A 12,324-nucleotide genomic window follows, 5' to 3' on the forward strand; every position below is an offset into this window, starting at 1 on the left:
TTGGCCATAAAAACTGAATATGTCCCCTTCAACCAAACGAACTGTCAGAGACACAAATCTACAATGGACATAGTGTAAAATGGTTCAATTCAAGTAAGTTATTCATTTGGAATCATTCGAAGTGATAGAAATTAAGTTTTAATGAAAATTATCATACTCTGCCAAAACATGCTTTTCAGCCTCTGAAAAGCACATTTTGGCCATAAAAACTGAATATGTCCCCTACAACCAAACGAACTGTCAGAGACACAAATCTACAATGGACATAGTGTAAAATGGTCCAATTCAAGTAAGTTATTCATTTGGCATCATTCGAAGTGATAGAAATTAAGTTTTAATGAAAATTATCATACTCTGCCAAAACATGCTTTTCAGCCTCTGAAAAGCACATTTTGGCCATAAAAACTGAAAATGTCCCCTGCAACCAAACGAACTGTCGGAGACACAAATCTACAATGGACATAGTGTAAAATGGTCCAATTCAAGTAAGTTATTCATTTGGCATCATTCGAAGTGATAGAAATCAAGTTTTAATGAAAATTATCATACTCGGCCAAAACATGCTTTTCAGCCTCTGAAAAGCACATTTTGGCCATAAAAACTAAATATGTCCCCTGCAACCAAACGAACTGTCAGAGACACAAATCTACAATGGACATAGTGTAAAATGGTCCAATTCAAGTAAGTTATTCATTTGGCATCATTCGAAGTGATAGAAATCAAGTTTTAATGAAAATTACCATACTCGGCCAAAACATGCTTTTCAGCCTCTGAAAAGCACATTTTGGCCATAAAAACTGAAAATGTCCCCTGCAACCAAACGAACTGTCGGAGACACAAATCTACAATGGACTTAGTGTAAAATGGTCCAATTCAAGTAAGTTATTCATTTGGCATCATTCGAAGTGATAGAAATCAAGTTTTAATGAAAATTATCATACTCGGCCAAAACATGCTTTTCAGCCTCTGAAAAGCACATTTTGGCCATAAAAACTGAATATGTCCCCTGCAACCAAACGAACTGTCAGAGACACAAATCTACAATGGACATAGTGTAAAATGGTCCAATTCAAGTAAGTTATTCATTTGGCATCATTCGAATGGATAGAAATCAAGTTTTAATGAAAATTATCATATTCTGCCAAAACGTGCTTTTCAGCCACTGAAAAGCACATTTTGGCCATAAAAACTGAATATGTCCCCTGCAACCAAATGAACTGTCAGAGACACAAATCTACAATGGACATAGTGTAAAATGGTTCAATTCAAGTAAGTTATTCATTTGGAATCATTCGAAGTGATAGAAATTAAGTTTTAATGAAAATTATCATACTCTGCCAAAACATGCTTTTCAGCCTCTGAAAAGCACATTTTGGCCATAAAAACTGAATATGTCCCCTACAACCAAACGAACTGTCAGAGACACAAATCTACAATGGACATAGTGTAAAATGGTCCAATTCAAGTAAGTTATTCATTTGGCATCATTCGAAGTGATAGAAATTAAGTTTTAATGAAAATTATCATACTCTGCCAAAACATGCTTTTCAGCCTCTGAAAAGCACATTTTGGCCATAAAAACTGAAAATGTCCCCTGCAACCAAACGAACTGTCGGAGACACAAATCTACAATGGACATAGTGTAAAATGGTCCAATTCAAGTAAGTTATTCATTTGGCATCATTCGAAGTGATAGAAATCAAGTTTTAATGAAAATTATCATACTCGGCCAAAACATGCTTTTCAGCCTCTGAAAAGCACATTTTGGCCATAAAAACTAAATATGTCCCCTGCAACCAAACGAACTGTCAGAGACACAAATCTACAATGGACATAGTGTAAAATGGTCCAATTCAAGTAAGTTATTCATTTGGCATCATTCGAAGTGATAGAAATCAAGTTTTAATGAAAATTACCATACTCGGCCAAAACATGCTTTTCAGCCTCTGAAAAGCACATTTTGGCCATAAAAACTGAAAATGTCCCCTGCAACCAAACGAACTGTCGGAGACACAAATCTACAATGGACTTAGTGTAAAATGGTCCAATTCAAGTAAGTTATTCATTTGGCATCATTCGAAGTGATAGAAATCAAGTTTTAATGAAAATTATCATACTCGGCCAAAACATGCTTTTCAGCCTCTAAAAAGCACATTTTGGCCATAAAAACTGAATATGTCCCCTGCAACCAAACGAACTGTCAGAGACACAAATCTACAATGGACATAGTGTAAAATGGTCCAATTCAAGTAAGTTATTCATTTGGCATCATTCGAATGGATAGAAATCAAGTTTTAATGAAAATTATCATATTCTGCCAAAACGTGCTTTTCAGCCACTGAAAAGCACATTTTGGCCATAAAAACTGAATATGTCCCCTGCAACCAAATGAACTGTCAGAGACACAAATCTACAATGGACATAGTGTAAAATGGTCCAATTCAAGTAAGTTATTCATTTGGCATCATTCGAAGTGATAGAAATTAAGTTTTAATGTAAATTATCATACTCGGCCAAAACATGCTTTTCAGCCCCTGAAAAGCACATTTTGGCCTTAAAAACTGAATATGCCCCTGCAACCAAACGAACTGTCAGAGACACAAATCTACAATGGACATAGTGTAAAATGGTCCAATTCAAGCAAATTATTCATTTGGCATCATTCGAAGTGACAGAAATCAAGTTTTAATGAAAATTATCATACTCGGCCAAAACATGCTTTTCAGCCTCTGAAAAGCACATTTTGGCCATAAAAACTGAAAATGTCCCCTGCAACCAAACGAACTGTCGGAGACACAAATCTACAATGGACATAGTGTAAAATGGTCCAATTCAAGTAAGTTATTCATTTGGCATCAATCGAAGTGATAGAAATCAAGTTTTAATGAAAATTATCAAACTCGGCCAAAACATGCTTTTCAGCCCCTGAAAAGCACATTTTGGCCATAAAAACTGAATATGTCCCCTTCAACCAAACGAACTGTCAGAGACACAAATCTACAATGGACATAGTGTAAAATGGTTCAATTCAAGTAAGTTATTCATTTGGAATCATTCGAAGTGATAGAAATTAAGTTTTAATGAAAATTATCATACTCTGCCAAAACATGCTTTTCAGCCTCTGAAAAGCACATTTTGGCCATAAAAACTGAATATGTCCCCTACAACCAAACGAACTGTCAGAGACACAAATCTACAATGGACATAGTGTAAAATGGTCCAATTCAAGTAAGTTATTCATTTGGCATCATTCGAAGTGATAGAAATTAAGTTTTAATGAAAATCATCATACTCGGCCAAAACATGCTTTTCAGCCCCTGAAAAGCACATGTTGGCCATAAAAACTGAATATGTCCCCTGCAACCAAACGAACTGTCAGAGACACAAATCTACAATGGACATAGTGTAAAATGGTCCAATTCAAGTAAGTTATTCATTTGGCATCATTCGAAGTGATAGAAATTAAGTTTTAATGTAAATTATCATACTCGGCCAAAACATGCTTTTCAGCCCCTGAAAAGCACATTTTGGCCTTAAAAACTGAATATGTCCCCTGCAACCAAACGAACTGTCAGAGACACAAATCTACAATGGACATAGTGTAAAATGGTCCAATTCAAGCAAATTATTCATTTGGCATCATTCGAAGTGACAGAAATCAAGTTTTAATGAAAATTATCATACTCGGCCAAAACATGCTTTTCAGCCTCTGAAAAGCACATTTTGGCCATAAAAACTGAAAATGTCCCCGGCAACCAAACGAACTGTCGGAGACACAAATCTACAATGGACATAGTGTAAAATGGTCCAATTCAACTAAGTTATTCATTTGGCATCATTCGAAGTGATAGAAATTAAGTTTTAATGAAAATCATCATACTCGGCCAAAACATGCTTTTCAGCCCCTGAAAAGCACATTTTGGCCATAAAAACTGAATATGTCCCCTGCAACCAAACGAACTGTCAGAGACACAAATCTACAATGGACATAGTGTAAAATGGTCCAATTCAAGTAAGTTATTCATTTGGCATCATTCGAAGTGATAGAAATTAAGTTTTAATGTAAATTATCATACTCGGCCAAAACATGCTTTTCAGCCCCTGAAAAGCACATTTTGGCCTTAAAAACTGAATATGCCCCTGCAACCAAACGAACTGTCAGAGACACAAATCTACAATGGACATAGTGTAAAATGGTCCAATTCAAGCAAATTATTCATTTGGCATCATTCGAAGTGACAGAAATCAAGTTTTAATGAAAATTATCATACTCGGCCAAAACATGCTTTTCAGCCTCTGAAAAGCACATTTTGGCCATAAAAACTGAAAATGTCCCCTGCAACCAAACGAACTGTCAGAGACACAAATCTACAATGGACATAGTGTAAAATGGTCCAATTCAAGTAAGTTATTCATTTGGCATCAATCGAAGTGATAGAAATCAAGTTTTAATGAAAATTATCAAACTCGGCCAAAACATGCTTTTCAGCCCCTGAAAAGCATATTTTGGCCATAAAAACTGAATATGTCCCCTTCAACCAAACGAACTGTCAGAGACACAAATCTACAATGGACATAGTGTAAAATGGTTCAATTCAAGTAAGTTATTCATTTGGAATCATTCGAAGTGATAGAAATTAAGTTTTAATGAAAATTATCATACTCTGCCAAAACATGCTTTTCAGCCTCTGAAAAGCACATTTTGGCCATAAAAACTGAATATGTCCCCTACAACCAAACGAACTGTCAGAGACACAAATCTACAATGGACATAGTGTAAAATGGTCCAATTCAAGTAAGTTATTCATTTGGCATCATTCGAAGTGATAGAAATTAAGTTTTAATGAAAATTATCATACTCTGCCAAAACATGCTTTTCAGCCTCTGAAAAGCACATTTTGGCCATAAAAACTGAAAATGTCCCCTGCAACCAAACGAACTGTCGGAGACACAAATCTACAATGGACATAGTGTAAAATGGTCCAATTCAAGTAAGTTATTCATTTGGCATCATTCGAAGTGATAGAAATCAAGTTTTAATGAAAATTATCATACTCGGCCAAAACATGCTTTTCAGCCTCTGAAAAGCACATTTTGGCCATAAAAACTAAATATGTCCCCTGCAACCAAACGAACTGTCAGAGACACAAATCTACAATGGACATAGTGTAAAATGGTCCAATTCAAGTAAGTTATTCATTTGGCATCATTCGAAGTGATAGAAATCAAGTTTTAATGAAAATTACCATACTCGGCCAAAACATGCTTTTCAGCCTCTGAAAAGCACATTTTGGCCATAAAAACTGAAAATGTCCCCTGCAACCAAACGAACTGTCGGAGACACAAATCTACAATGGACATAGTGTAAAATGGTCCAATTCAAGTAAGTTATTCATTTGGCATCAATCGAAGTGATAGAAATCAAGTTTTAATGAAAATTATCAAACTCGGCCAAAACATGCTTTTCAGCACCTGAAAAGCACATTTTGGCCATAAAAACTGAATATGTCCCCTGCAACCAAACGAACTGTCAGAGACACAAATCTACAATGGACATAGTGTAAAATGGTCCAATTCAAGAAAGTTATTCATTTGGCATCATTCGAAGTGATAGAAATCAAGTTTTAATGAAAATTATCATACTCGGCCAAAACATGCTTTTCAGCCCCTGAAAAGCACATTTTGGCCATAAAAACTGAATATGTCCCCTGCAACCAAACGAACTGTCAGAGACACAAATCTACAATGGACATAGTGTAAAATGGTCCAATTCAAGTAAGTTATTCATTTGGCATCATTCGAATGGATAGAAATCAAGTTTTAATGAAAATTATCATACTCGGCCAAAACATGCTTTTCAGCCCCTGAAAAGCACATTTTGGCCATAAAAACTGAATATGTCCCCTGCAACCAAACGAACTGTCAGAGACACAAATCTACAATGGACATAGTGTAAAATGGTCCAATTCAAGTAAGTTATTCATTTGGCATCATTCGAAGTGATAGAAATCAAGTTTTAATGAAAATTACCATACTCGGCCAAAACATGCTTTTCAGCCTCTGAAAAGCACATTTTGGCCATAAAAACTGAAAATCTCCCCTGCAACCAAACGAACTGTCGGAGACACAAATCTACAATGGACATAGTGTAAAATGGTCCAATTCAAGTAAGTTATTCATTTGGCATCAATCGAAGTGATAGAAATCAAGTTTTAATGAAAATTATCAAACTCGGCCAAAACATGCTTTGCAGCCCCTGAAAAGCACATTTTGGCCATAAAAACTGAATATGTCCCCTGCAACCAAACGAACTGTCAGAGACACAAATCTACATTGGACATAGTGTAAAATGGTCCAATTCAAGTAAGTTATTCATTTGGCATCATTCGAAGTGATAGAAATTAAGTTTTAATGTAAATTATCATACTCGGCCAAAACATGCTTTTCAGCCCCTGAAAAGCACATTTTGGCCTTAAAAACTGAATATGTCCCCTGCAACCAAACGAACTGTCAGAGACACAAATCTACAATGGACATAGTGTAAAATGGTCCAATTCAAGCAAATTATTCATTTGGCATCATTCGAAGTGACAGAAATCAAGTTTTAATGAAAATTATCATACTCGGCCAAAACATGCTTTTCAGCCTCTGAAAAGCACATTTTGGCCATAAAAACTGAAAATGTCCCCTGCAACCAAACGAACTGTCGGAGACACGAATCTACAATGGACATAGTGTAAAATGGTCCAATTCAAGTAAGTTATTCATTTGGCATCAATCGAAGTGATAGAAATCAAGTTTTAATGAAAATTATCAAACTCGGCCAAAACATGCTTTTCAGCCCCTGAAAAGCACATTTTGGCCATAAAAACTGAATATGTCCCCTGCAACCAAACGAACTGTCAGAGACACAAATCTACAATGGACATAGTGTAAAATGGTCCAATTCAAGTAAGTTATTCATTTGGCATCATTCGAAGTGATAGAAATCAAGTTTTAATGAAAATTACCATACTCGGCCAAAACATGCTTTTCAGCCTCTGAAAAGCACATTTTGGCCATAAAAACTGAAAATCTCCCCTGCAACCAAACGAACTGTCGGAGACACAAATCTACAATGGACATAGTGTAAAATGGTCCAATTCAAGTAAGTTATTCATTTGGCATCAATCGAAGTGATAGAAATCAAGTTTTAATGAAAATTATCAAACTCGGCCAAAACATGCTTTGCAGCCCCTGAAAAGCACATTTTGGCCATAAAAACTGAATATGTCCCCTGCAACCAAACGAACTGTCAGAGACACAAATCTACATTGGACATAGTGTAAAATGGTCCAATTCAAGTAAGTTATTCATTTGGCATCATTCGAAGTGATAGAAATTAAGTTTTAATGAAAATTATCATACTCTGCCAAAACATGCTTTTCAGCCTCTGAAAAGCACATTTTGGCCATAAAAACTGAAAATGTCCGCTGCAACCAAACGAACTGTCGGAGACACAAATCTACAATGGACATAGTGTAAAATGGTCCAATTCAAGTAAGTTATTCATTTGGCATCATTCGAAGTGATAGAAATTAAGTTTTAATGAAAATCATCATACTCGGCCAAAACATGCTTTTCAGCCCCTGAAAAGCACATTTTGGCCTTAAAAACTGAATATGTCCCCTGCAACCAAACGAACTGTCAGAGACACAAATCTACAATGGACATAGTGTAAAATGGTCCAATTCAAGCAAATTATTCATTTGGCATCATTCGAAGTGACAGAAATCAAGTTTTAATGAAAATTATCATACTCGGCCAAAACATGCTTTTCAGCCTCTGAAAAGCACATTTTGGCCATAAAAACTGAAAATGTCCCCTGCAACCAAACGAACTGTCGGAGACACGAATCTACAATGGACATAGTGTAAAATGGTCCAATTCAAGTAAGTTATTCATTTGGCATCAATCGAAGTGATAGAAATCAAGTTTTAATGAAAATTATCAAACTCGGCCAAAACATGCTTTTCAGCCCCTGAAAAGCACATTTTGGCCATAAAAACTGAATATGTCCCCTGCAACCAAACGAACTGTCAGAGACACAAATCTACAATGGACATAGTGTAAAATGGTCCAATTCAAGTAAGTTATTCATTTGGCATCATTCGAAGTGATAGAAATTAAGTTTTAATGAAAATTATCATACTCTGCCAAAACATGCTTTTCAGCCTCTGAAAAGCACATTTTGGCCATAAAAACTGAAAATGTCCGCTGCAACCAAACGAACTGTCGGAGACACAAATCTACAATGGACATAGTGTAAAATGGTCCAATTCAAGTAAGTTATTCATTTGGCATCATTCGAAGTGATAGAAATTAAGTTTTAATGAAAATCATCATACTCGGCCAAAACATGCTTTTCAGCCCCTGAAAAGCACATTTTGGCCAAAAAAACTGAAAATGTCCCCTGCAACCTAACGAACTGTCGGAGACACAAATCTACAATTGACATAGTGTAAAATGGTCCAATTCAAGTAAGTTATTCATTTGGCATCATTCGAAGTGATAGAAATCAAGTTTTAATGAAAATTATCATATTCTGCCAAAACGTGCTTTTCAGCCACTGAAATGCACATTTTGGCCATAAAAACTGAATATGTCCCCTGCAACCAAATGAACTGTCAGAGACACAAATCTACAATGGACATAGTGTAAAATGGTCCAATTCAAGTAAGTTATTCATTTGGCATCATTCGAATGGATAGAAATCAAGTTTTAATGAAAATTATCATACTCGGCCAAAACATGCTTTTCAGCCCCTGAAAAGCACATTTTGGCCATAAAAACTGAATATGTCCCCTGCAACCAAATGAACTGTCAGAGACACAAATCTACAATGGACATAGTGTAAAATGGTCCAATTCAAGTAAGTTATTCATTTGGCATCATTCGAATGGATAGAAATCAAGTTTTAATGAAAATTATCATACTCGGCCAAAACATGCTTTTCAGCCCCTGAAAAGCACATTTTGGCCATAAAAACTGAATATGTCCCCTGCAACCAAATGAACTGTCAGAGACACAAATCTACAATGGACATAGTGTAAAATGGTCCAATTCAAGTAAGTTATTCATTTGGCATCAATCGAAGTGATAGAAATCAAGTTTTAATGAAAATTATCAACTCGGCCAAAACATGCTTTTCAGCCACTGAAAAGCACATTTTGGCCATAAAAACTGAATATGTCCCCTGCAACCAAATGAACTGTCAGAGACACAAATCTACAATGGACATAGTGTAAAATGGTCCAATTCAAGTAAGTTATTCATTTGGCATCATTCGAAGTGATAGAAATCAAGTTTTAATGAAAATTATCATATTCTGCCAAAACGTGCTTTTCAGCCACTGAAATGCACATTTTGGCCATAAAAACTGAATATGTCCCCTGCAACCAAATGAACTGTCAGAGACACAAATCTACAATGGACATAGTGTAAAATGGTCCAATTCAAGTAAGTTATTCATTTGGCATCATTCGAATGGATAGAAATCAAGTTTTAATGAAAATTATCATACTCGGCCAAAACATGCTTTTCAGCCCCTGAAAAGCACATTTTGGCCATAAAAACTGAATATGTCCCCTGCAACCAAACGAACTGTCAGAGACACAAATCTACAATGGACATAGTGTAAAATGGTCAAATTCAAGTAAGTTATTCATTTGGCATCATTCAAAGTGATAGAAATTAAGTTTTAATGAAAATTATCATACTCTGCCAAAACATGCTTTTCAGCCTCTGAAAAGCACATTTTGGCCATAAAAACTGAAAATGTCCCCTGCAACCAAACGAACTGTCGGAGACACAAATCTACAATGGACATAGTGTAAAATGGTCCAATTCAAGTAAGTTATTCATTTGGCATCATTCGAAGTGATAGAAATCAAGTTTTAATGAAAATTACCATACTCGGCAGAAACATGCTTTTCAGCCTCTGAAAAGCACATTTTGGCCATAAAAACTGAAAATGTCCCCTGCAACCAAACGAACTGTCGGAGACACAAATCTACAATGGACATAGTGTAAAATGGTCCAATTCAAGTAAGTTATTCATTTGGCATCATTCGAAGTGATAGAAATCAAGTTTTAATGAAAATTATCATACTCGGCCAAAACATGCTTTTCAGCCTCTGAAAAGCACATTTTGGCCATAAAAACTGAATATGTCCCCTGCAACCAAACGAACTGTCAGAGACACAAATCTACAATGGACATAGTGTAAAATGGTCCAATTCAAGTAAGTTATTCATTTGGCATCATTCGAAGTGATAGAAATCAAGTTTTAATGAAAATTACCATACTCGGCCAAAACATGCTTTTCAGCCTCTGAAAAGCACATTTTGGCCATAAAAACTGAAAATGTCCCCTGCAACCAAACGAACTGTCGACACAAATCTACAATGGACATAGTGTAAAATGGTCCAATTCAAGTAAGTTATTCATTTGGCATCATTCGAAGTGATAGAAATTAAGTTTTAATGTAAATTATCATACTCGGCCAAAACATGCTTTTCAGCCTCTGAAAAGCACATTTTGGCCATAAAAACTGAAAATGTCCCCTGCAACCAAACGAACTGTCGGAGACACAAATCTACAATGGACATAGTGTAAAATGGTCCAATTCAAGTAAGTTATTCATTTGGCATCATTCGAAGTGATAGAAATTAAGTTTTAATGAAAATTATCATACTCTGCCAAAACATGCTTTTCAGCCTCTGAAAAGCACATTTTGGCCATAAAAACTGAAAATGTCCCCTGCAACCAAACGAACTGTCGGAGACACAAATCTACAATGGACTTAGTGTAAAATGGTCCAATTCAAGTAAGTTATTCATTTGGCATCATTCGAAGTGATAGAAATCAAGTTTTAATGAAAATTATCATACTCGGCCAAAACATGCTTTTCAGCCTCTGAAAAGCACATTTTGGCCATAAAAACTGAATATGTCCCCTGCAACCAAACGAACTGTCAGAGACACAAATCTACAATGGACATAGTGTAAAATGGTCCAATTCAAGTAAGTTATTCATTTGGCATCATTCGAATGGATAGAAATCAAGTTTTAATGAAAATTATCATATTCTGCCAAAACGTGCTTTTCAGCCACTGAAAAGCACATTTTGGCCATAAAAACTGAATATGTCCCCTGCAACCAAATGAACTGTCAGAGACACAAATCTACAATGGACATAGTGTAAAATGGTCCAATTCAAGTAAGTTATTCATTTGGCATCATTCGAAGTGATAGAAATTAAGTTTTAATGTAAATTATCATACTCGGCCAAAACATGCTTTTCAGCCCCTGAAAAGCACATTTTGGCCTTAAAAACTGAATATGCCCCTGCAACCAAACGAACTGTCAGAGACACAAATCTACAATGGACATAGTGTAAAATGGTCCAATTCAAGCAAATTATTCATTTGGCATCATTCGAAGTGACAGAAATCAAGTTTTAATGAAAATTATCATACTCGGCCAAAACATGCTTTTCAGCCTCTGAAAAGCACATTTTGGCCATAAAAACTGAAAATGTCCCCTGCAACCAAACGAACTGTCGGAGACACAAATCTACAATGGACATAGTGTAAAATGGTCCAATTCAAGTAAGTTATTCATTTGGCATCAATCGAAGTGATAGAAATCAAGTTTTAATGAAAATTATCAAACTCGGCCAAAACATGCTTTTCAGCCCCTGAAAAGCACATTTTGGCCATAAAAACTGAATATGTCCCCTTCAACCAAACGAACTGTCAGAGACACAAATCTACAATGGACATAGTGTAAAATGGTTCAATTCAAGTAAGTTATTCATTTGGAATCATTCGAAGTGATAGAAATTAAGTTTTAATGAAAATTATCATACTCTGCCAAAACATGCTTTTCAGCCTCTGAAAAGCACATTTTGGCCATAAAAACTGAATATGTCCCCTACAACCAAACGAACTGTCAGAGACACAAATCTACAATGGACATAGTGTAAAATGGTCCAATTCAAGTAAGTTATTCATTTGGCATCATTCGAAGTGATAGAAATTAAGTTTTAATGAAAATCATCATACTCGGCCAAAACATGCTTTTCAGCCCCTGAAAAGCACATGTTGGCCATAAAAACTGAATATGTCCCCTGCAACCAAACGAACTGTCAGAGACACAAATCTACAATGGACATAGTGTAAAATGGTCCAATTCAAGTAAGTTATTCATTTGGCATCATTCGAAGTGATAGAAATTAAGTTTTAATGTAAATTATCATACTCGGCCAAAACATGCTTTTCAG

The sequence above is a fragment of the Stigmatopora argus genome, unplaced genomic scaffold, assembly GCF_051989625.1.
Source record: "Stigmatopora argus isolate UIUO_Sarg unplaced genomic scaffold, RoL_Sarg_1.0 HiC_scaffold_28, whole genome shotgun sequence".
Classification (NCBI taxonomy): Eukaryota; Metazoa; Chordata; class Actinopteri; order Syngnathiformes; family Syngnathidae; genus Stigmatopora; species Stigmatopora argus.